At 41.8% G+C, this 23,111-nt stretch overlaps 1 protein-coding gene across 1 annotated transcript in view; it reads left to right on the top strand.

Moving 5' to 3' along the window:
* Positions 1–23,111, top strand: part of CNTN6 (contactin 6) — a 320,129-nt gene that overhangs the window by 40,960 nt on the left and 256,058 nt on the right. The gene's annotated exons all lie outside the window — the stretch shown is intronic.

Genomic DNA, 23,111 nt, shown 5'->3' with positions numbered 1-23,111 from the left:
TCACTGTAGACAGCACCACCATTCTCCCTGTCTCACAACTCTGTAACCTTGGTATTATCCTTAACTCATCTCTCTCATTCAACCCAGATATTCTGTCTGTCTCCAAATCCTGTCGGTTTAACCTTGACAACATAGTTACAGTTCACCTTTTCTCTACATCCAAACTGCTACCACTTTAATCCAAGCATTTATCCTCTCCTACCTTGATTATGGCATCAACCTCCTTGCTGACCTCCCTGCTTCCTGTCTCTTCCCCTCTCTAGTTCATACTTCATTCTGCTGCTTGGATCATTTTTCTATAAAACCAATCTGTCTATGTTTTCCCACTCCTCAAGAACCTCCAGTGGTCGTCCATTCACCTCCGCATCAAACAGGAACTCCTTACCATCAGTTTTACAGCACTTAATCACCTTGCCCCCTCCTTCCTTACCTCCCTGAGTGCCGACTACAACCCAGCCCACACACTTTCCTCCTCTAGTGCCAACATACTGGTTGTGCCTTGAGCTGATCTATCTCACCGCTGATCCCCACCCAACCCCTGCTTCTGGCCTGGAATTCCCTCCCCCTTCATATTTGACAGATGATCACTCTTCCCACCTTCAAAGCTTTATTAAGAGCTTCTCACCTCTAAGAGGCCTTCCCTGACTGAGCCCTCATTTCTCTTTCTCATATTCCCTTCTGCATTGTCTTTGCACCCTTAATTTACCCCACCTTCAGCCCCACAGCACTTATGAATATAGCTATAATGTATTTATCTTAATGTCCGTCTTCTGTAGAATGTAAGCTTGCTGTGGGCAGGGAATGTGTCTACCAAATCTGTTTTATTGTACTCTCCTGAGGTGCTTAGTACAGTGCTCTGCACACAGTAAGTGCTCAATAAATACTATTGATTGATGGATTTGATTGCTGTCACTGCCCTAGTGGAAGATCATCTGAATGCATGTGTGTATGTGTGTGTGTTTCTCTTATATGTGTCTTTTTGTGTGTCGGAGTCTCCCTCTCTGCGTATCTTTTCTGTGCCTCTCTTCAGACTGGTTGTCTTTTACATTCTGTTTGTCTCAGACTGTTCTTTCTATCTCTCCTTCTTTCTTTTTAACTCTCCTTTCCATTCCTGGCTTCTTGTCTCCTTTGCTCCTTAGACTATTGTCCCTTTCCCAATAGAAGATTCAACCCCAAATATTGCATTTTGAAAGAAAACAATATACACTCAGCTATTCTTTTCCAGACATGCCTTCCAGACACCATAAGGGGATTAGGGACCGTTCTTCCAATATTGCAAGTCTATCTGGATAGATTGTAATCCACTGTTGGAAGAGATGTCTGAGCACAAATGCACCACTTTAGTCAAAATACATATACTGTAACACAAGTTTTGCTTAACCCTGTGTTCATCTAAAATGCAAGTTCCACATTACCGAGGAAATTAATATAGTCCTAGTAATCAGTTTTAATTATATTTGTTCCACTGAGCAGTAATAATAATGCATTAAGCAGGGATCATGTCTACCAAATGAATTAAACTCTCCTAAATGCATAACACAGTACTCTGCACAATGTAAGCTCTTAATATGTATCACTGATTAAGTTGCTAAAAATGTTGCATTTGTCGGGAGGCAAGTGAAAGAGTCAGAAGTAGGAGCTACCTGCTTGGACTTTGCCATCAGGAATCAAGGTTTCTGACTGATGACCCACCAAGGTCTAAAAGGAATCCTGAAAAAGAGCTGGTTGTTGTGGATGGTGAAGACCATAGCAGCTATGAGGGGGCTCTCCTGGAAATATCATTTTTTTCTTTGATTGTATGGCACCTCATTGGCACTATTCTGTGGTTATTTGGGAAGTGAATAATAATAATGATGGCATTTATTAAGTGCTTACTATGTGCAAAGCACTGTTCTAAGCATTGGGGAGGTTACAAGGTGATCAGGTTGTCCCACAAGGGGCTCACAGTCTTAATCCTCATTTTACAGATGAGGTAACTGAGGCACAGAGAAGTTAACTGACTTGCCCAAAGACACACAGCTGACAATTGGCAGAGCCGGGATTTGAACCCATGCCCTCTGACTCCGAAGCCCGTGCTCTTTCCACTGAGCCACGCTGCTTCTAATTTTGTATATTCATCTGTGTTGCGCTTTATTGTCTCATCATTCCTGACATGTCCATCTCCAGTCTATTCTGCCCACTTAATACTCTTAGATTGTAAGCTCCCTGAGGGACAGGGACTGTGTGTAATTCCCCCCTGTGTACTCTCTCCCGGCACTTAGTATAGTGCTTTGCACACAGTAAGCACTTAATAAATACCATTAGTATGACTATCACTTCTACTATAATAATAATAATGGCATTTATTAAGCACTTACTACATGCAAAGCACGGTTCTAAGCACTGGAGAGGTTACAAGGTGATCAGCTTGTCCCATGGTGGGCTCACAGTCTTAATCCTCATTTTACAGATGAGGTAACTGAGGCACACAGAAGTTAAGTGACTTGTCCAAAGTCACACAGCTGACAAGTGGCTGAGCCGGGATTTGAACCCATGACCTCTGACTCCCAAGCCTGTGCTCTTTCCACTGAGCCGCGCTGCTTCTCACAGTAGTACTACTACAACTGATACTACTACTACGCTTACAGTATGTAAAATTTTCACATGAACTTCACAGTGTGCTGCACTCCTGCCCACCTACTTGCTTTTTACACCCACTGCCCCATGGGATTATGCAGGGATGAGAGAGTGGGAGTGGCACTGAACTCATCACTCACACTGTAATCAACTCCTTCATGCAGTTTCAAAGCCCATTTATTACAGAAAATTCCATCACATGGCCTCGAATAATTTATTAGCAATTTGTAGATTTTTAAAAGTGTGGCAAACATAAATGTACAGCCACTGAAAGCAGGCTCCCCCTGCTCTAAGACTTTTATTTTTACTACTTGTATACTATTAAGAAGTTCACTAATCAACCATGCACAGATAGATATTGGGAGATTACCACTCTTTGGGATGAAAGGAGTTCAAGCTTCATTCAGAATTGAAGGTGTATAAATCTGGAGTGGTCTCCGATGTACTCTGTGCCCTTAAATCTGGGACCAATTACAGAACACATATCCAGCTCCTTGAGCAGTTTTCAAAAGCATCACTTCTGAGTTATACTCAACATTAAGACTGTAAGCTCGTTATGGCCAGGGAACACGGCTGCTGATTCTGTCGGATTGTACTCTCCCAAACACTTAGTATAGTGCTCTGCAGATAGGAAGCACTCAATAAATACTTTTGGTTGATCAAACGGCAGAACAAAATTACCCACCAAGAGGTCTTAGAACACAATCAGCTCACCGAACAGAATTAGCAGATACGTTCCCTGCTCCTAACGAGCTTACAATTGGAGGGGTTTCTCTCCTTGAATGGGACTTACCTAAAGGCAAGTCTCAAAGGCTGAGGACAACTCTGCAAGTGGCAAACACATTTTCAAATGCCCATAATGTAGAATGGACTACTAGTGGCTCGTTTTTGTTTTTTTTTAAATGGTATTTGTTAAGCACTTACTATGTTCCAGGCACTGTTCTAAGCGCTGGGGTAGATACAAGATAATCGGATTGGACACAATCCCTGTCCCACATGGGGCTCACAGTCTTAATCCCCAGTTTACAGATGAGGTAACTGAGGAACAGAGAAATGAAATGATTTGCCCAAGGTCACATAGCAGACAAGTGAATCCCAGGCCCATGCTCTATCCTCTAGGCCACACTGCTGGTATTTTCAGCCAAACCCACAGGCATGCCTAAGACTTGAGCACCCATGGTGTCATCTCCTCAAATATAGGACACAGATGTATATGGGCAAGTGTATGTATATAAATTATCACACATAGGTGAATATGTATATCTCTGTGTGTGTATGTGTGCGTGGCAAATGCATGTATTCATAGCATTATGAACGTACTTCCGCAATTGAGTCAGTAATCAAAGAAATGCATTGACCTTAGAGATTTTTTCAAAGATTAAGCAGCTAAGACATTTCTGTCATTTAAACGTATTTAAATTGAGAGTAAAACTACGAATTGCTCAAACTCCTACAGCAGACTAAATTTAGGAACCTAAAAAGGGGTGTGTGTTTAATTAATCGCTATTTCTTTAATGATATAAGCACAGTTGTACCATAGATGGAAAAAAGTCATACAAGAACAAAGTGCTGAATTGATTTAACTGGTAGAATATTAAATGATATGACTGTTATCTTTTCCTGTACTGTAAATTATTGAATTAAACCTTCAGTCAGTTTGGCAATAATGCCAAATGAATATTACAGTAGTATAATATAGCAAACAGTATCTGTCACTGAATCTAGGTCTTACTTATAACTGAAATTACAATGAATAAAAGGCTTGTGCAGTAGATTGGAAAAGGTTCATTATTATTTATTTGTCTTGCCTGGTAACACAAAAACTAATGAAATTTCATTGAGAAGAATGCATGTCAAGATTACTATACATCATAAAGACACATCCCTGTAACTTCATTGTGGATATTTGTCTATGTAATTAGATGTCTATTTTTGCAGTAATGCAGTATTTGAAGGACACAACCAAGTTCACAGTGTAAAACTAAGTACCTGAAGAAATGAGAGAGAATTATGTATATCTTAAGGATGTGAGACCACAGTACTAAGGCCTAAAACTCTGCTCTAATATCAGCACAATTCCACATCTCTATTGTTTTTACTTGCAAAAAAAAAAAAGGCTTAGTGGAAAGAGCAGAGTCAGAGGTCGTGGGTTCTAATCCCTACTCGGCCACTTGTCAGCTTTGTGACTTTGGGCAAGTCACTTAACTTCTCTGTGCCTCAGTTACCTCATCTGTAAAATGGGGATCAATACTGTGAGCCCCAAGTGGGACAACCTAATAACCTTGTATCTATCCCAGCGCTTAGAACAGTGCTTGGCACAAAGTGCTTAACAAATACCAACATTATTTATTATCTAGAATTTATCTCAGAGGTCAGACTGCTCATAATGTGACTGGTTTGACACAATAAAAAAGTTAACATATGTATGAGGCACTAATGCCATTTATGTGTATTTTTAAATGATCAATGTTCCTGAAACTGTAGATGGCAAATAAGAATGTTTCAGACAGCAAGTCTGATTCTCCTCACTGTGCTTGGGGCGTACAAATAGTACACCTCCCTGGATTTTTTGAGACAATCTGTTTTGTGGTCTGGGTAGGGCTGACCTTCCCTGAGCCTGCTAGTGAACAGAGTATCCAAGGTGAGGTTCTGAAGAGAGGAGTTCCTAGGACAGAGCTTCTGGGAGCTAGTCCCTCCTCTAAAATTTAAATGAACACTTGGATAGGTTGCTCACCTAACAGCACCAGGCTTTAAGCACCTTTCATCATTTTGCATACATTTCCCCACTCCTCAAAAGTCTCCAACTGTTTCCCACTTCTCTCCAAATTAGTTACTCCTGACCTTTCACTTCTCTCCTGAAACAACTCAGCTCAGGTGCTTTACTCCTCTCATGCCAACCTACTCACTGAGCCTCACCATCAACTGCTTGGTCCCTCCCTCCCTCCTTCCTGCCTGGAAGGCTCTCTCCACATTTGGTAAGTGCTTGCTCTCCCCATCTTCAAAGCCCTTCCCTGATTAATCTCTCATCAGCCCACCCTATTTCCTATTCTACTGCCACTCCAGCACTTCAGTAGCACCTAAGAACCTGCTATTTCCCTCTAGAAATTCACATCTTTTAAAAACTCTATTGCTTTCCCCTACCTTTAATTTCACTGTCTCTTTTGCTAGATTGTAAAGTCCTTGATGGCAGGTATCAGGTCACCCAACTCTATTGTACTCTCCCAAGCTTTGAGTATAGTACTTTACAATCAATCGATCAATTGTATTTATTGTGTGCCTACTGTGTGCAGAGCACTGTACTAAGCACTTGGAAGAGTACAATATAACAGAGCTGGTAAACATGTTCCCCATCCACAATGAGTTTATAATCTAGAGGGGGAGACAGACCTTAATATACGTAAATACATTATGGATACATGCATAAGTGCTGTGGGACTGAGGGAGAGGTGAATAAAGGAGGCAAATCCAAGTGCAAGGGCAACATGAAAGGAAGTGGGAGAAGAAGAAAAAAAGTCTTATTTGGGGAAGGCCTCTTGGAGATGTTTTTATTCTGCCAGAGTAAGCACTCAATAAATACTATTGATAGATTTCATCAAGTTCTTTTTTATGGTACTTGGTAAGTGCTTACTATGTTCCAGGCACTGTACTAAGCCTTGGGGTAGATACAAAATAATCAGATTGGGTACAGTTCCTGAGCCAATAAGGCTCACAGTCTAAATTGGAGGGAAGATGATTTAATTCCCATTTTATAAATGAGGTAACTGTGGCACAGAAGTTGTGACTTGTTCAAGATCACACAGCAGATAAGCGGCAGAGATGGAATTAGAACCCAGGTCCACTGACTCATGGGTCTGTGCTTTTTCCATTAGGCTACACTACTTCCCAGCTGTATTATTCATTCATTCAGTCGTATTTATTGAACACTTACTGTGTGCAGAGCACTGTACTAAGCACTTGGAAAGTACACTTCAGCAACAGAGACAATTCCTACCCAACAATGGGCTCACAGTCTAGAAGAGGGGACTATATTATATGGCCCCACCTACCACACTCCAGCTGTCTTGATCTCCAGACTATGTACTATTTTCATATGCTTATTTTCTTGATTTACTCACTTCTTACATTTCTTCTCTTCTTTCATGTGCTTATGTACATACATAAGTTTATATAGAGAGCTTATAAATGTGTTCAAGTTATAGCTGTGTGGACATATTTCCAACTGATGACATATTGTAAGAATTTTATTGGAGATGTCTATTGTGGCCCTAGAAACTGCTGTGCACTACATTAATTAATATATACAGTATTTACAGTGTATTATTGAGAATGAACTCATTAACTACAAAATGTGATTAAGAATACAATTTTTAATGTTTGGTTTCTTCATTTAAATATTACATAGTGGGTAGACTGTGAAGAGCAGTAATAATAATAATTGTGGTATTTCTAAAGCCACGTATCGCACAGTCTGAAGGTGAGAGAGAATAGGTATTTTATCCCCATTTTAGAGATGAGAAAATGGAGGTCCAGAGAAGCTAAGGGGTGCATGACTTGCATGTGGACTGCCTAAATAATGTCTGATTGGATTATAGCCATCCCTGGAGCCCCTAACTGATTTGCCTTCACTCAATTGAAGGGTTTAATTTATGACAAGGTTACAAGTTGCGTTTCCGGATTGGTTACTCCTAACATGAGCTGTGTAACTTTATTAGAGACTGAGAGAATGTTTCTGAAAAATCAAAGTTAATATTCAAGAGGGGTTTGGAGCTAGTGCCTTCCTGATGACAGGATATGAAACTTCATTAAAACTTTATTAGAGACCAAGAGAACGAGCATCATCCCCTGTCCCCAGCTTCATTTTTCCTGCTGTAGAAGGGGTTTGGAGCCTGTGCCACCAAGTCTCAGCAGAAGCATCATTAAAATCCCCCTGTTCCTGAGTAATAGTGAGATCAGAGTGGGAAACGGAGGCCAAGAGATGGAGAGAATGTTTCTGAAAAATCAAATAAGCATCCAGTCCCGTTGCTCTTACCGGAGGGGTTTGCCCCTCTCTTCCCCTCCCACAGCCCCAAGACAGTGACAGGGCCAGGAGCAGCTGCCCTCAATCACCAGCTGGGAGATACCCCTCCCTCCCCCACTGCCCCTAGCTACAGTGGCACAGACTGGGGTCCCCTATGCCATGGCAGTCAGCTCCAGGCTCACCCACACATGCTTTGGCTTCAGAGGAAATCCTGCTTGCTCCCGAGATCAGCCTAGGTTCCTTCCTCCCCAGCTTCATGGAAATTCCCACCTCCCTCTTTTCCGGCTCCTCCCCCTTGCTCTCCAGATAACACAACCTAGCAATTCAGTATGGGATTACCAGATTACCCCAAGGACATTTGAGAAACGCTGGCTAATATATCATCTTGAAGGATTTTTCCTGAATAACTTGTCATAAGTTCTCCCCCTTTTAGACTGTGAGCCCACTGTTGGGTAGGGACTGTCTCTATATGTTGCCAACTTGTACTTCCCAAGTGCTTAGTACAGTGCTCTGCACACAGTAAGCGCTCAATAAATACGATTGATGATGATGATGATACCGAAAAATGTGCCACCCTGTCAGAGAACCCAAGGTCACATGGGAGGCAAGTGTTAGATCTGAGATTAGAATTCATGTCTCCCGACTCCCAGTCTTGGGTTATTTCCATTATCCACACTTCCTAAAGACTATGAAATAGCCATTATTAAAGATTTCTTTATACCTTCTCCCAGTGTGAGCAGGGATTGTCTCTTCTTATTGCTGAATTGTACTTTCTGAGCGCTTAGTACAGTGCTCTGCACACAGTAAGCGCTCAATAAATACGATTGAATGAATGAATGATACCTGTTTTTATGGGATGATTGAACAGTAGTGAAATTAACACTGGGGAAGATGCATTCCTAGAAATTCCTTCAACTCTAACAAATTTGGAGATCAATGATTTTAGGTCCTGTCGTATATATATATTTTACTTCTTGATCATTTTTGTTTGTACTTTTCAGTTTATCATTTTCTCCTACCTCAAGAATGATTGATTGGAAAAGGATATAAGGAAACAGTGAAAAGAGAACATCAGATCTCTTCTAGAAATCCCATCCAGTACACTTAACCTATTGTAACCTATAGTACAGTGCTCTGCACACAGTAAGCACTCAATAAATACGATTGAATGAAAGTAGAAACATTCCCAATATGTATCATCTTTACAACATTGTGGTTATCCTGCACATCATCATTGGCTTTCTGACTGCATCATTGGCATTGAATTCATTCAATCATATTTATTGAGTGCTTACTGTGTGCAGAGCACTGTACTAAGTGCTTATGACAATCAATCATTTTCAATCAGTAGTACTCATTAAATGCTTACTGCTTGGAGAACATCGTGCTGTGCACTTGAGAGTACACTAGAGTTATCATGCCTGATCCCTTTCCACAAAGAGCTGTCAATCTACTGAGGGAGATGAATACTAATTGAATTACAGTTGGAAAGTTGTACATATGTTTGTGCTATATGTGTGAATTGGAAGTACTTAATTGCTTTGGTAACACGGAAGTGCTGAAGTGACAGTTGGGAGGATATAATGTAGGGAGATTGTAAATGATTTAGGGAAGACTTCCTGGAGGAGGTGCTATTTTTTGAAGGGTTTGGAAGGTGGTGAGCTGTAATGTCAGATATGAAGATGGAGGGTGTTCCAGTTCAGTCAGTGGGAGAACATGAGCAAAGGTTGGCAGTGGGAGAGATGAGAAGGGACAGTGACTGGGTTATCTTGAGAAGAACAAAGAGGGAGAGAGTCAGGCTATTGTAGAAGACAGTGAGTAAGTAATGGGGAGAGCTGACTGAATGCCTTAAATCCAATGGACAGAGGGTTCTGCTGAATACAAAGGAGAATGTGCAGCAGTTGAAGGATTTAGAGGTGTGGATAGATAGATGTAGTGTGGTGTTTTAGGAAAATTATCTAGGTAGCAGAGTGAAGTTTGGGCTGGAGAAGAGAGATACTGGAAACAGCAAGGTCAGTGAGGAGATTGATGCAGAAATCAAGTCAGGGTGAGGCAAGTTCCTGGACCCATGTCGTGGTCATTTGGATGGACAGGAAGGGGTAGATCCTGGAAATGTTGTGGTGGAGCAACCAGTAGGATTAGTCAATCCACTGAATATGGGGGTTGAAAGAAAGGGAGAAGTCGAAGAAAATCAGTCAATCAATAGCCTTTATTGAATGTTTTACATTGGAGCACGGTATTAAGCCCTTGGGAGAGTACAATACAATACTATGTCTACAATTGGTAGATATGTTCCCTGATCATGAGGAGGCTACAGTCTAGAGCAGGAGACAGATATGAAAATCAGTTGCAGATATGTACATACCTGTTGTGGGGCTGAGGGTGGGGTGATTATCAAGTGCTAAAAGGGTACGGATCCAAGTGCTGTGTGACCTTTGTGCCTCAGCTCTGTTCTCCCTCCTGTTTAGACTGTGAGCCTCATGAGGGACAGATACTGTGTTCAGCCTAATTGAATTGTATTTACTCCAGCGCTTAGAACAGTGTTTGATACATAGGAAACACATCAAATACCATAAAACATACAAAACCAACAAACATAAAAGTGTGGTTATGATCTTACTATCAGTAGCATCATCTTGGTAAAAGCCTGAGATGTTTTGTATATTTTGTGTGTGTGTGTGTGTCAGCCAAGGTAGAGGGTTTTCCCATTTCAACATCTTCATAGTTCACATATGTGGATCTTTTTAGTCAGTATTCAATAAGGATCTGTTTTGATTTTGAGAGATACATCTAGCTATAGTTCAGTTCAATGTGATAGCACCTTTTTTGCATTTTCTTTCCAACCCTACTGCATCATTTGCAACCAACGCAGCTGTTAGCAGAGGAGCTGAATAACTTGGTTACAATCAGTCCTGGATCTCTATTTTCCAGCTGCCTTCGATTAAAAAGTCAATCAGTAGAGTATACAACCTTGTTTGACTTCAATGTCCCTCAGGCACATTAAGCTTAATATGTTCCAACTGAAATCCTCAACTTCCTTCCTAAACTTTCTCCTCTATCCAACTTCCCCATCACAGTTGACAACACTACTGTCCTCTTCTTCCCAGAAGCCCACAACCTTGGCATTATCATTCACTCCTCTCTAATAATAATAATAATTATAATTCTGGTGTTTAAGTGCTTACTGTGTGCCAAGCACTGTACTTAGAGCTGGGGTGGATACAAGCAAATCAGGTTGGACACAGTCCAGGTTCCATGTAGGGATCACAGTCTCAATCCCCATTTTACCGAAACACAAAGAAGTAAAGTGAATTGTCCAAGGTCACAAAACATACAAGTGGTGGAGCTGGGATTAGACCCCACAACCCTCTGACCCCCAGGCCCATGGTCTATCCACTACGCCAAGCTGCTTCCCAATATAGTGTATTTGATTTGCTTATATACATCTCTCCAATATACCTCTCTTCCAGTCTGCTGCCAATTCCCATCCATTGTTCTTCCACTTGATAAGGCACCTGACATCTCCTGGGTTTTTTATGCTATTTGTTAAGTGCTTTCTGTGTGCCAGGCACAGTCCTAAACACTGGGGAAGAAACAAGCTAATCAGGTTGGACAGAGGGAATGTAACTGTTTATTAATAATAATAATGATGGCATTTATAAAGTGCTTACTATGTGCAAAGTACTGTTCTACGCACTGGGGAGGTTACAGTGTGATCAGGTTGCCCCACGGGGGGCTCACAGTCTTAACCTCCATTTTACAGATAAGGTAACTGAGGCACAGAGAAGTTGTGACTTGCCCAAAGTCACACAGCTGACAATTGGCAGAGCTGGGATTTGAACCCGTGACTTCTGACTCCCAAGCCTGTGCTCTTTCCACTGAGCCATGCTGCTTCTCACGCTGTTTATTGTTGCAAGGTACTCTCCCAAGCGCTTAGTACAGTGCTTTGCACACCATAAGCGCTCAATAAATGATTGAATGAACGTATGAATCAATGTCCCACATGGGGCTCACAGTCTTAATTCCCATTTTACAGATGAGGCTTGACTACTGAATCAGTCTCACTGATTGCCCAGCCTACAGTCTTGTCCCTCTCCAGTACATAATTCCCTATACTTTCCCAATCATTTTGCTAAATTGTCATTGTACACAGGTCTTTTCAGTCATCAAAATCCTCCATTTTTTTCTAAATCAAACAGAAACTCTTAACTCTTAGCTTTTAAACCCTAAATCTTCCTTCTATCCACTTTCATCTCCTATTACTGTCTAGCTTTACTCTTTGCTCCTTTTGAGCCATGCTCTCATCTCTACCACCAGCAACCTCTTGCTTACGCTCTTTCTTCTGCCTGGAACTCCTTCAGATCCAGCAGACCACAGCACTCCCCATCTTCAAAGGCTTTCTGAAATCACATCTCCTCCAGGAAGCCAGGACTTTGGTTCACTTTAAATTATTCAGAAGATTGTGGGGTCTTCTATACTATTCCAAAATCAATATCTACTTCAAATTTAATTCTTTCATTTTCTTAGCTTCCATTCTCTCTGATCTTTATCTAGCGACTACAATCTATCTTTGTCTTCCCATCATCTCTCCTTTCTGCTTCTAGTACTTACTGAAACTTCATCTTTTCCCTTCTAATATGTGGTTGAATTCTGTTTGGGATTTTCCCATAGTTGTACTCTTACTATGTTTAAGGGAGCCATGCATTTCGGTGTGCATATTGATTTGCATGGTCTATGATTTGAGGACTTGACGTTCCCACATAGCCATCTTTCCATTCTCCTCTTATCTTACAAATGACTATGTGTGTGCATCTCTTTCCGACTGGATTAGTGGCTCCTTGAGGACAGTGTTCATATCTTCTAACTTCATTTTACTCTCCCAAGAGTTTTTTGCACAATGCTTCACCCTCAGTACATGTTCAATAAATAACACTGAAGGATTGATTGATTGTAGAGAAATTTGTTTTAACAAGGGCCTGGAAAATAGTAATAAATCTGATTCAGGTGAATACTCTCATAAGGAAACACAAATCAATCAGTCAATTGTATTTATTGAGCACTTAGTATGTGAAGAACACTGTACGAAGCACTTGGGAGAGTACAATATAACAGTTGGTAGACATTCCCTGCCCACAAGAAGCCAACACTATAGAGGGGGAGACAGACATTAATATAAATCAGTAAATTCTGGATATATCCATAAGTACTGTGGAGCTGAGGGAGGGATGAATAAAGGGTGCAAATCCAAGTACAAGGGTGATGCAGAAGGGAGAGGGAGTATAGGAAATGAGGGCTTTGTCAGGGAAGGCATCTTGAGGAGATGTGCTTTTAATAAGACTTTGAAGGTGGGAATAATGATCATCCGTCAGATATGAAAAGGGAGGAAATTCCAGGCCAGAGGCAGGACATGAGCAAGAGGTCAGTGGCAAGATAGACTAGACTGAGGTACAGTGAGTAGGTTGGCATTAGAGAAGCAAAGTGTGCAGCCTGGAATGTAGTAGTAAATCAGGGAGGTAAGGTAGGATGGGAAAGGTTAACCAGTGCTTTAAAGCTAATGGTAAGTGTCCCGAGTCCCCGATTCATACCAACCAGGACGCTCCTGGACAGGGGAAGCCTTGGTGACATATAGTAAAGTCAAACCACACCTCTGATCACCAAGGTTACCGTGGAAAGTTTTTTATTTAGTTTTACCAACGTGCAAGGGAGTGACACATCATCATAATAATAGTAATAATAATAATTATGGCATTTAAGCGCTTAGTATGTGCAAAGCACTGTACTAAGTGCTGGAGAGGTTACAAGGTGATCAGGTTGTCCCATGGGGGGGGCTCACAGTCTTAATCCCCATTTTACAGATGCGGTACCTGAGGCCCAGAGAAGTGAAGTGACTTGCCCAAAGTCACACAGCTGACAATTGGTGGAGCCAGAATTTGAACCCATGACCTCTGACTCCAAAGCCCGGGATCTTTCCACTGCACCATGCTGCTTTCACTCATTCCACTCCACCAAGGGTCCAATACCAGTTTGCTGGTCAAGGGAGCCCGTTCTGCCAATGCTTCTTCTTTCTGCTTACAAATGATGTTGTCTGCTGTTAATAATAATAATAATGGCATTCATTAAGTGCTTACTATGTGCAAAGCAATGTTCTAAGCGCTAGGGATGTTACAAGGTTATCAGGTTGCCCCACGGGAGGCTCACAGTCTTAATCCCCATTTTACAGATGAGGTAACTGAGGCACAGAGAAGTTAAGTGACTTGCCCAAAGTCACACAGCTAACAATTGTCAGAGTTGGGATTTGAACCCATGACCTCTGACTCCCAAACCCATGCTCTTTCCACTGAGCCACGCTGCTGTTGCCTTCTGCTGCTTCTGCTACTCCTCTCTGCGTGTTGCCTTTTGAGTACCTCCTGGTGATTCAAAATGACCGCCTTTTATCTTCCTTAGGTGTCTCAGCTGTGACTCTACTTGGCAGTCATTGATTAGTTCAGTCCCATTACCAGGTAGAGCAGGGAGAGATGGCCACACCTCAGGGGCCAACAGTCACTTGTCTCAGGGAGGGCTCATCAGTGCCTTTACCAGTCTCTTCCTTCTTTTAGTTCACAGGATCATAAAGCAGCTTGTTGGGGGCTCACCACAGTAAGGAGTTTCTGTATGATGCAGAAGTAGGTGGGCAACCTCAGGAGGTTCTTAAGGATTGGGGAAACATGGACTGAAAGGATTTGTAGAGAAACAATCCAGGCAGCAGAGTGAAGTATGGATCAAATTGGAGAAAGACAGGAGTAGGTTGGTCAGATAGGAGGCCGATGCAGTAATCGAGATGGGATAGGATGAGTGCTCAGATTAAGGTGGTAACAGTTTGAATGGAGAAGAAAAGGTGAATTTTAGTGATGTTGTGAAGGTTGAACCTACAGGATTTGGTGGCAGTTTGAATATGTGGGGTGAATGAGAGATGAGTTGAGGATAATGTTGAGGTTACTGGCTTGTGAGACAGGGAGGATGGTGTTGTCTACAGTGACAGGAAAGTCAGCTGGAGGGCAGGGTTTGCGTGGGAAGATGAGTTCTGTTTTGGATAAAGTTTGTGTGTGTGTGTGTGTGTAGGTGTGTGAAAAATGTGGCATAACAATACACTGTTGGAGACAGCCCATCTTTGGCAGTAACAAACAGCAGAGAGGTTGCTCCCCTCTGTGTCTCAGGATGACTTAGAATTGTTTGTTCTGTCTGTCCTTGCTGATGCTCCATTTAAGTCACCATCCAGCTCAATCAATGGTATTTACTGAGTGCTTACCCTTGGGACAGTACTTGAGAGCTTGGAAAGAGTAGTTGGGAAAGTACAGAGAAGTAGTGTGGCTTAGTGGAAAGAGCATGGGCTTGGGAATCAGAGGTCGTGGGGTTTAATCCTGGCTCCGCCATTCTCAGCTGTGTGACTTTGGGCAAGTCACTTAACTTCTCTGTGCTTGTTACCTCATCTGTATAATGGGGATTAAGACTGTGAGCGCCACGTGGGACAACCTGATTACCTGGTATATACCCCAGCACTTAGAACAGTGCCTGGCACATTGTAAGCACTTAACAAATACCATCATTGTTATTATTATTACAATAGGGTAAATAGACATGATCCCTGACCTCAAGTTTACAATCTAGTTGAGGAGATAGACTTTAAAATAAATTATCACTCAGTCAATCAATCACATTTATGGAGCACCTATTGTATTGTGTGTAGAACATTGTACTAAGCACTTGGGAGAGTGCACTATAACAGTTGGAAGACACATTCCCTGCCCACAACAAGCTTACATCTAGCGGGGGAGATAGACATTAATATAAATAAATAAATAACGGTTATGGACATAAGTCCTGTGGAGAGCTTACTTCTATCATCCATTCTCCTGCACTGCAATGTCGGGTTGCAAAGAGCATGGCCTTCATGCTTATGAACTAAATTGTGCTCCAGGAAACCACCATTATCTTCCCCTTGATGTTAAGTATAGCTTATGGGTATCATTGACAAAAATCTTTGAGAAGCTGGATCTCGTCCAAGTTTTACAGCCATATAGAGGGCACTACTTTAGGTTTGAAGATCTTCGGTTTGGTCTGAAGTCAGATTTCCTTTTGCTATTCGATGTCCGTCAATCTCCCCAAAGATTTGCAGTCTTGATTTGGTTGCCTAGCTATACATCTTTGGATAGAATAACATTGGTTCATTACAATATACAGATTTATATTTAACTGTTTTCCTGGCTTTTAAGAAGCAGCGTGCCCTAGTAGAAAGAACATGGAGCAGGGAATTAGAGGACCTGTGTCCTAAACCCTGTTTCTCCACTTGTCTGCTGTGTGACTTTCACCAAGTAACAACTTTTCTGTGCCTCAGTTACCTCATCTGTAAAATGGGGATCAAGGCCTTCTCCCTCAGACTTAGTCTGTGAGCCCTATGTGGGACATGGACTGTGTCTGAAACGATGGTCTCGCTTCAACCCTAGCGCTTAAAACAGTGGTTGACACACAGTAAGGACTTAACTGCTATTGTAATAACTACTATATATATATATATTTATATAGGTTTGATCAATCATATTTTTCAAGAGTTTGTCTAGAAGGAGTTGGTCTTGTCTTGTAGGAGTAATTATAGCATTAATTATATTTATTGAACTCCCATTGATTTCAGAACCCCTTCCAAGTGCTTGAGAAAGAATAGAAGCACAGCACACATCCCCTGCCCACAAGGAGGGTACACTCTAATGCAAGAGAAAAGCATAAAAATATTTATAGCTAATGGAATCAAAATAAATCCTTGAATGTATAATTGAGAATACACATGTACACCAGTGTTGAGGATGGCTATGAATAGGTATACAAGTGCTAGAGGAAGGTGTTTAGTTGATATGATTTGGGCTGTTGGAAATTAACGAGGGAAGACTTCTTGGAGGTGGTGGTTTGGAGGAGGGCGTTGTAGGTTGAGAAGATACAACATGGAGGGTAAGAAGGACTTCTGGGCTGAGGGAACAGCATGAGCAAGGGGTCAGAGGCAGGCGAGGTTTGAGTGGGTTATAGCTAGGTGAGTTTGGGGCAGTGGAGAGTGCATTTGCCTTTCCCCATCTCACCTATCTGCCACAGCCGAAGCTGGGGATAACAAACCAGGATTGGGTCAGACAAAGGGTAGTGATGGTGCAGGCCAAGAAGGAGCTGTTGCTCCCATCAATCAGTCAATCAGTCATATTTATTGAGCACTTCCTGTGTACAGAGCACTGTACTAAGCACTTGAATACAATATAACAAAGTTGGTAAACATGCCCCCACTCCCCAAGGAGCTTACAGTCTAGACAAGGAGTCAGATAGACTATGAGCCCGTTGAGTAGGGATTGCCTCTATATGTTGCCGATTTGTACTTCCCAAGCGCTTAGTACAGTGCTCTGCACACAGTAAGTGCTCAATAAATATGATTGAATGAATATTAATAGTCTAGAGGGGCTGCCTCATCCTTCCTGATTTTGCCTCTGACCCCTTTGTGCCAGCTGGGGCTGGCATGGGAAAGTGAGGATGCAATCAATGAATCAATCAATGAATAATATTTCTCGAGAGCTTACTGTGTGCAGAGCACCGTACTAAGCATTTGGGAGAGTACAATACAACAGACTTGGTAACATATTCCTTGCCCACAATGAGCTCACAGTCTAGAGGGGGCATCGATAAGATGGGGAGGTTGTGGGGTGGTTTGCTGCATGGGCCCAAATGTGGCCTAGCCTGTATGAGCTGGGTCCTTGGCACAGGGGCAAGGTAATGCATGTGCAACTTGCCTACATTGGTGACTTTTAATGGTGGCACTTTCAGTGGTGGTACCAAGCACTTGTGCCTTGCAATGATGGTGAAGGAGCCGCAAGCAGCTTGTGGTGGCATCAGTTCTAAGCATGGCACTTGTTTTAAAATAGAAGAAAAATATCAGTGTGTTCGCATGCAGGTGCTGGGAATGTGTCAGGGGGCAAGATAACTGCTCAGAATAGGGGATGGTAGTAAGGGAGCAGGAAGAGGGGATGTATACCATGGTATATCTGCAATATATGCTGGATGTATTCCTGGTTACATGTATTTTGTGGTGGCCTTCACCCAGAGTAGACCTATACCCAGAGTATGAAAATAGGCAAGATTGTACATTATGGCAGTGTGGTTTAGTGGAAAGAGCATGGGCTTGAGAGTCAGAGGACATGGGTTCTAATCCTGGCTCTGCCATTTATCTACTGTGTGACCTTGGTAAGCCACTTGACTTCTCTGTGCCTCAGTTATCTGTTAAATGAGGATTAAGACTCTGTGCCCCATTAGGGACAACCTGATTACTTTGTATCGACCCCATCGCTTAGATCAGTGCTTGGTGCATACTAAGCCCTTAACAAATACCATAATTATTATCATTATCATAACTCCATAAGAATGGAAAATACCTTAAAAGAACCATACTTCTACAAGTCCGCAGAGGAAAGCTGCAGAAAGCCTAACTGTTGTTCTCCAGTCCAATGGCATGAAATGATAAAAAACATTTATGATGGCATCAGACATATGAAAAGGGGCTGGCGCAGTTGTCATCATGCATGATTGGCAAAAAAACAGAGTTCCTTTTCATCTCTAATTATATTTGAAAAGTCTTTCATTTTGTTCTATTTATTGATCTAATGGTAATATATTTGTTACTAAAATATTTCCATTTTAAGACTGCTTCAAAAACACACAGTGATATTAAATATTATTTATAAGTCGTTTAAGGATTTTGTTAGTCCATTGGGATCTTGGGTGACAGGTGGATGTTTTCTGAATGGTTTTTCAATGATGATGAAAAATTCCATCAGCCCTATTAAAAACCTCACACAGAAAAGCTGTTTAGTGGTGGCAGCATCAAGCTGGGCCTTCTTCATGCACCACTTCTTTCCCAGCCAGTAACAGCTATAGTTGGCCCAACAGGGAGTTAAATGGCGGAATGTGTTTTTCATTGTGGGAAACGTGTTTTGGGGTTTTGTGTGTATGATATAGGACAGAGGATCATGGGAGGCTTCAGAGAATTAAGAATAAAACAGTTTGAGAACCCCTGCCCCAGTGCAATGCAGCATTGAAGCAGTGTGGCTCAGTATAGAAGCTGTATATACTTCTTGTCACTCGTACCTCTCCCGGGAGGTGAACGGGCAGGTAGCCACTTTCCTTCTTTACTGCTCTATCTGAACTCATGTCTCCGAGTCACTTTTCCTATCTGCATCACCACCCTGGGTACAAGAACCCTGCAGCCGATTTACACCGTGTTAACCTATTTTGCACCCTACTTATCGATAACAATTATTATTTATTATGGGGCCCCCTGCACCAAATAGGTGGGGTACAATTTTAGATTTGGAGGGACATCGCAGAGGCTGGGATTGGACTGGATTGAAGATGGGTCTAGGCTAGGGTTTGGTAGGAGCAGGAACTAGGGTTGTGCAAGGGCTGAGGCTGGGCTTGAACTAGATCTTAGTAGGGACTGGGAATGGGGCTGGGGCAAGGCGAGGTCTGGACAGGGGCTGGGCAAGGTCTGGGTAAGGGCTGAGCAAGAGCTGAGGTTTGGCAGGAGCTGGATAAGGGCTGAATGGGCTGGGTAAGGGCTGGGCATACGTTAATATGTGTTGTTTTGTTGTCTGTCTCCCCCTTCTAGACTGTGAGCCCGCTATTGGGTAAGGACCGTCTCTATATGTTACCAACTTGTACTTTCCAAGCACTTAGTACAGTGCTCTGCACACAGGAAGCGCTCAATAAATACAATTGAATGAATGAATGAAAGTATAGAAGCAGCGTGGCTCAGTGGAAAGAGCACGGGCTTGGGAGTCAGAGGTCATGGGTTCTAATTCTGGCTCTGCCGCTTGTCAGCTGTGTGACTTTGGGCAAGTCACTTAACTTCTCTGTGCCTGTTACCTCATCTGTAAAATGGGGATTAAGACTGTGAGCCCCACGAGGGACTAACCTGATTACCTTGTATACCCCCCCAATGCTTAGAACAGTGTTTCACACATAGTAAGCACTTAACAAATACCATCATCATCATCAGTGGATTAACAAAATTCCCAAAGTGACTGTCAAACTGCCAAGGAGCTAAGAATGGGCAGAAGCTATCTTAGTGAATTATATGATCAATCGACCAACCAATTGCATTTATTGAGATCCTACAGTGTGGAGAGTATCATTCTAAGCACTTGGGAGTTAGTAGACATAAGCCCTGTCCTCAAAGACATTACAATCTTAAGAAAGAACAAGTTAGATTCTGTTGTTTAGCCAAAATGACTTTATGTTTTAATAACAACTGGTATTGTCTACTGCTGCTACTACTACTACTACTACTACTACTACTACTACTACTACTACTAATAATAATAATAATAATTGTGGTATTTGTTAAATGCTCACTATGGGCCAAGCACTGGGGTAGATACAAGATCATCAGTTTGGACACAGACCCTGTGCCCTGTGGGGCTCCCAGTATAATGGGCAGGGAGAACAGGAATTGAGTCACCACTTTGTAGATGAGAAAACTAAGGCAGAGAGAAGTTAAGTGACTAGGCCAAGATCACAAAGCAGGCAAGTAGCGGGGCTGGGATTAGAACCCAGATCCTGTGATTCTCAGGCCCAGGCTCTTTCCACTAGGCCGCATTGCTTCTATTGTGGATTGTTAGATCAATCAGTCGATCAATCATATTTATTGAATGCTTACTGTGTGCAGAGCACTGTGCCAAGTGCTTGGGAGAGTACATTGTAACAATATAATTGGGTTGGTAGATATGCTCTCTGCCCACAATGCCCCTAGGTTCTAATCCGTGTTCACCACAGGTCTGCTAGGTGACCTTGGGCAATTCACTTAACTTCTCTGTGCTTGTTACCTCATCTACAAAATGGGTATTAAGACTATGAGCCCCTTATGGGATAAGGACTGTGCCCAACCTGATTAACTTTTATCCACCCTAGCACTTAGAGCAGTGTTTGGCACAGAGTAAGTGCTTAACAAGTACCAGGAATCATTATTATAATTAATGAAAATACAGTCTAGAGGGGGAGACAGACATTAATATAAATGATTAAATTACAAATATGTACATAAGCGTTGTGGGGTTGAGGGAGTGGTGAATAAAGGGAGCAAATCCAAGTGCAAGGGTGACACAGATGGTAGTGGGAGAAGACAAAATGGGGGCTTAGTCAAGGAAGGCCTATTGGAGATGTGCCTTCAATAAGACTTTGAAGGTGGGGAGTGTGATCGTCTGATATTGAGAGGGAGGGCCTTCCAGGCCAGAGGCCCGATTTGGGTGAATGGTTGGCAGGGAGATAGATGGGATTGAGGTACGGTAAATCTATTGGCATTAGAGGAGCGAACTATGTAGGTTCAGGGAGGTAAGGTAGAAGGGGGCAAGGTGAGTGAATGCTTGAAAGCCTATGGTAAGGAATTTCTCCTTGACGCGGAGGTAGACAGGCAACCACTGTAGTTTCTGGAATGGGAAAACACAAGCCAAACAGTTAAGTAGACAGATGATCCAGACGGCAAAGTGAAGTATGGACTGGAATCACGAGAGAAACAGGAGGCAGGGAGGTCAGCAAGGAGGCTGATGGAGTTATCAAGGCGTGATAGGATAAGGGCTTGGATCAACATGGTAGCAGCTTGAATGGAGAGGAAAGGGTGGATTTCATCAGTGTTGTGAAGGTAGAATTATCAGGATTTGCTGATGGATTGAATATATGGGTTGAATGAGAGAGAAGAGTTGAGGATAATGCCGAGGTTATGGGATTGTGAGGCAGGTAAGATGATGGTGCTCAGTGATGGGAAAGTTAGGGTAAGGACAGGGTTTGTCAGAAGATGAGGAGTTCTGTTTTGGACATGTTAAATTTGAGGTGTCAATGGGACATCCCTAAAGTCAAGTAATCTGCCTTCTTGCAAATAGAAGAAAAGCACACTGTGACTTTTAGTTGATTGTGATCATGAAAAAAAACATTACTATCCCAGTCAATTCATCTTTAGAGTGAGTTGAAGAAAATATAGCATAGTGAATGTGCAGTTCCATTCTCTTATCTTATTTTTGAATTCAGTCTGGTGTAATTATGGTGCCTAAAGAACTTAAACTGGTCTTGTCTAGGAGATAGAAGCTCTCCATTTTAACTCTAAAAAAAAAATGCTCCTTGATATGATCCTGCACTTGCCAGATACATGAATGGTGTATAAGCTAACACATTTAATTTATTAGAACCATTCAAGCTTATAAAGCAAAATATCAATTTTCAAATTAATTTTTTAACATAGATAAGGCATAGACATTAGACATTTTTCATATTTTCATGAAGATAAAGGCTAAGATACAGAGAAAAACAAATACAAACCCAGTCCCTAATGAAGTAACAAGTGAAGAGGCAGGAAATTATAAATGAGCAAATTTGACCTTGGCTTTAGGCAAGATCCCTGAGACAGTAATAGGGAATGAGATTACCAAACATCGAGAGAAATATGAGCTGATAAAACTTAATAAGGCTATCTTCACAAAGGGCAAACCCTTTCTGAAAAATTGGTGGCATTTTTGTGGCAGAAGGACTATATGGGAAGAATAAATGACACAATTCCAACCAACCGTACAAGTAAGGATAATTGTACAAGTGATAAAAATGGGATGTGAGGCCCAAAAAGAAATTATTCCTGATTGGCTTAGAGGTTCAGTTGGATAATTCTTAGCCTTGTATTACACTCTCCAGTACCACTGACTCTATTAGGATTTTTTCATGTGTAACAAGGATGCAAGTGGGATGATAGATGTCTTATTGTAGGCACATTTCTACGTTAACTTCTCTACATAGCCATTATTTCCAGACAATTCAAAGTTTGGAGATTGTATCTCTGTTTACAATCCAAAGAGTCATTTTTCCTGGGCAGATAGTTTTGCCAAATGCACCCTTTCCAAGCTCGAGAGTGAACTCCAGAGTCAAGGTAATTGGATGGATATGCAGTGACATTTCAAAATACTACTACTGACTCAAAGGCAGTAGTTCATATGGTTGCATTTTCCATTTTGATGTTGTGGATGCTGTGGTGTAATTCAGAAATATATTTTATGCACTTTGGGTCTTTAAATGAGAATCTCGAATAATATTGTTATTTGGGGAATGAAAGGGTCAAAGGTAACAGGATCCCTAAAGGAAAATTAGAGGTATATTACTTTCCTCACGTGATCTGGAGATTTATAAATAAGAATTGTTTGGAGTTATTTTCTAGTGTTGATTTAACCTGTAGGGATCAGGAGGACAAGAAAGTTATTTTAAATGGATGTTTTTTATTGTGATTAGTCATGATAAAGTCACTTCATGGTAAAGGCAATATATAATACCTCATATCATTTCAGACAAGTTTAATTTTTCATATCCCAACCTCTACAGAAGGAGTATGCCCTAGTGGAAAGAGAACAAGGCTAGGAGTCAGATAATCTGGATTCTAATTCTGGCTCTG

This window comes from Tachyglossus aculeatus, chromosome X1, assembly GCF_015852505.1.
Source record: "Tachyglossus aculeatus isolate mTacAcu1 chromosome X1, mTacAcu1.pri, whole genome shotgun sequence".
NCBI classification, from domain to species: Eukaryota; Metazoa; Chordata; class Mammalia; order Monotremata; family Tachyglossidae; genus Tachyglossus; species Tachyglossus aculeatus.
This window is presented reverse-complemented; position numbering and strand designations above follow the sequence as displayed.